Genomic DNA, 3,298 nt, shown 5'->3' on the forward strand with positions numbered 1-3,298 from the left:
CAGGTCGGGGTATGTCCATCACTTCATTCTTCTCCTCAGATCTGAGGACTGGAGAATGTATCTTAAGTTGGCTCCCCATTTTCTCCTTGACAGAGGCCACTGAACTGACTGACTTACCAGGATGTGCTTGATTCTTAGCACAGCTCTGGTGGTTATCTTCACAGCTTAGTCCATAGACCGGTCCATTTATTGGGTCATTTGCAGACTTTTTATCACACAAACCAATCATCCAATCACACTCATCAGGAAGACTGAGGATCCATCTCTGATAGTTGTGAACTGACTGGGTGCTTTGGATTAGGAAAGTGCCAGAACATTGACCCATCCAGCTGTTGTAGAAAACTGTCCTTTTGTCTTTGGACAGGGACATGCTCCTATTGGGAGTCTGGGGTTCAAAGATCAGGTCTGAAGAATCATTGACATCCTGGTGGCTTTCAGGATCAACCAGGGTCAACAATGACTCTAAAAAGTTGGACGCTTGGTTCACCATCTTCTCCCCGTTCTGTCTCATCTCCAGAACCAGTTTGTCCCGATTGGGGCCCGGCTCCAAGCCTTTCCTCAGATCCACAGCCTTGGCTTTCTCCACATCCTGGTTCACCTGAGAGTACATCTGCAGGAATTTGAAGGCGTCCTTCTCGTTCTGGGCTGCCTGCATGCTGCTATTACTGGTTCTGATGGACACCATTCGAGCAGAGACTGAACTTTGGACACTGGTCAGAGAAATGTCCCGTAGATTAGTCACAGCCTCGATGAGACGCACACTGCTGCTAGTTAACTTCTCTCTTTCAGTCTTCTCCCACTTCTCCAAAATTGTGTTCTTGTCCTTAATTTTCACCTGTAAGTTCTTCTGCTCAGCTTTCAGCTTCTCCAGGAGCTCTTTGTGGGCCGTGGAGAAGGTCTTCATGTTGTGAAGGCGGTGCTGGTCTTCAATGGCGCAGGAAACGCACACACAGGTCTTATCATCCAGGCAGTAGTACTCCAGGAGCTTCCCATGCTGGGGACATTTGGTGTTCCCATCTATAGCCATGGGCTCAGTCAGAGGATGAGTCTGCAGTAACACAGGTGTGGTGAGGTGGGCCTGCAGGTGCTGGACACACATGGAGATCTCACATTTCATGCAGGTCTTCCGTGCCGATTTCCTGTCCCCTGTACACATGTCGCACAGAATCCTGGATGAATCTTTCTGAACGTTGTCAGACATGTTCTCAAATGCAGGACGTCCTGTTTAATTTGCTGAGATGTTATTCAGAGTCAAAGTAGAAGAAAAGCTATTTTTTTCTCTTGTTGACTGAAAGCTTGCTGATGAGTCTAGCCTTCCAAACAGGAGATATTCATGTGCTGTTTTCAAGTCTCGGATCGCTCTCTTTAGTCTGCCACAGAAACACGCAGTGCGTTTAGCTTGGAGGGTGTACTGACACTGAGTGGGTGGAGATTGGTGTTTTTATTTGCTGATTGGTTCCATTCATAGGTTTCATTTCTTACAAAGGTTTCTCTGTGAATATATCTCAGCAGTGAATGACTACAGTGTTGTATTAAAACACTGAGTGACTGTTGTGCCCCACACAACATAAGGAGTCGAGACCAATTTACTTATAGTGGAGAGATTTTATTGAACTCAAGTGTGGACACAGAGGTACTGGGAGTCGTGGCAAAATAAACAAAACGGTGGGGAGAAGTCACAAACCAGCCAGCAGTGAGGGGCCTCACCCCTCACCCTGTCTCAGCATCTCTCACCTCCTACAACTAAAAACCGGAAAACCCAGCTTATCCTGCGATTCCCAGACCAAACAGTTTAACAGATAGGTGGTTTAAGAACAGAAAGTCGCATCTATTAAAACAGGAGCAGGAGCGAGGCTCAGAGTGACACGAACACGCAGACGCTCATCCGAACTCCCTCGCTGAACTGGTGGGTGGGGCTTGTTCCTTTTAAACCCCTTTCAGCCAATCAACTGCAAGGAGAAAACAACAATTATTCAGGTAGTCATTTGCAAAGGTGACACAGGGACACGTCAAGGTGACATAGTCCATTTTTATTTACTGCCAAATTATTTTGGGTATGTTCAGTTTTTTCTATGCGATTTTTATATATATCTTTTGTTTGTCAGATTTCAGCCATTTGTATACAATAGCAATCCATAAAACTGCTAGTGTGATGGATTTAAATTTATCCAAAATGGCGCGATCGCTCTGCTTATAGTCTTTTGTTTGCCTCATTTGGCCCAATATATTTTTTCATGTAAATCTAAAATCTTGTCTTACATGATCGACTTTATAATTCTATTCTGGCTTACTAAGGCAGCCTATTTCTGCAACTCTAATGAAAAAGAATAACCTCTATCATTTTAACCGCGCTGTATCATTATTATCAGAAGTTGATGTTACCATAACTTTTATTTAACTGTAGAAAAAGTTACGAAAAGAAAAGAAAACAAAAGTAAGAGAAAAATAGTTGAGGACTTGATTTAATTAATTTTTTTTAACTCTTCTCATCTTTTTTTCTGTTACACATGTAGGATATTTCTGCTGTATAAAGTGTCACATTTTGATGTTATGTCATATTTCTTTCACAGTGAGTCAATAAAACATTTCACGTATTATAATTTTTCTCACTTTATTCTTTAAAGAAGCAGTTACATTGTTTATAAAGTAAATTTGATACATGCCTTCAAAACCACTAGATAGAGACAAAGATTAATTTTATAGAATGGAGAAAACATACATATTTATTATTTAATGTAGCTGCATGAAAAGCAAATCCCAAGTCAAATCAGTGTTGATTTATTAAGCTAATGATGATGAACTGACTACAGTGAAAAGTATAATAAAGATTCATATCTTTCAAAGTCCTCCAGTAATTGTGTTCATATATTCACAGACAACCATCAATCACAGGTCACATAATGCTCATAAGTTGGCAATAAAAGTCATGATCATCATGTTATAAATAATTAGCAAAGATCACAAACAATTTCTGTGATGAACTGGCCACTGAATATTTTTCCACAGTTGGAGCAACTTGCCTGGCAAGACTGGGAATACCTGTCAATGAAATTTCTGAAAGAGGTGCTGTAGCCACAAGAGCATTTCCATTGTGAATTGGTATTCTCCTTTCCCAACTTAACAAAAGGAACCAGCTCCCAGTTGTTGGTTTTTGCTTCAATTATGACTATTTCCTCTCTCTGGTACTGTCCAGTTCTGCTGAAAAAGGAGAGCCTGGAGTCTTTGACGTCCCAAAACACTTCCACCATTTCAGGTCGGGGTATGTCCATCACTTCATTCTTCTCCTCAGATCTGAGGA

This window comes from Poecilia latipinna, unplaced genomic scaffold (assembly GCF_001443285.1).
Source record: "Poecilia latipinna isolate Pla-1442-1.1 unplaced genomic scaffold, P_latipinna-1.0 Scaffold111, whole genome shotgun sequence".
NCBI classification, from domain to species: Eukaryota; Metazoa; Chordata; class Actinopteri; order Cyprinodontiformes; family Poeciliidae; genus Poecilia; species Poecilia latipinna.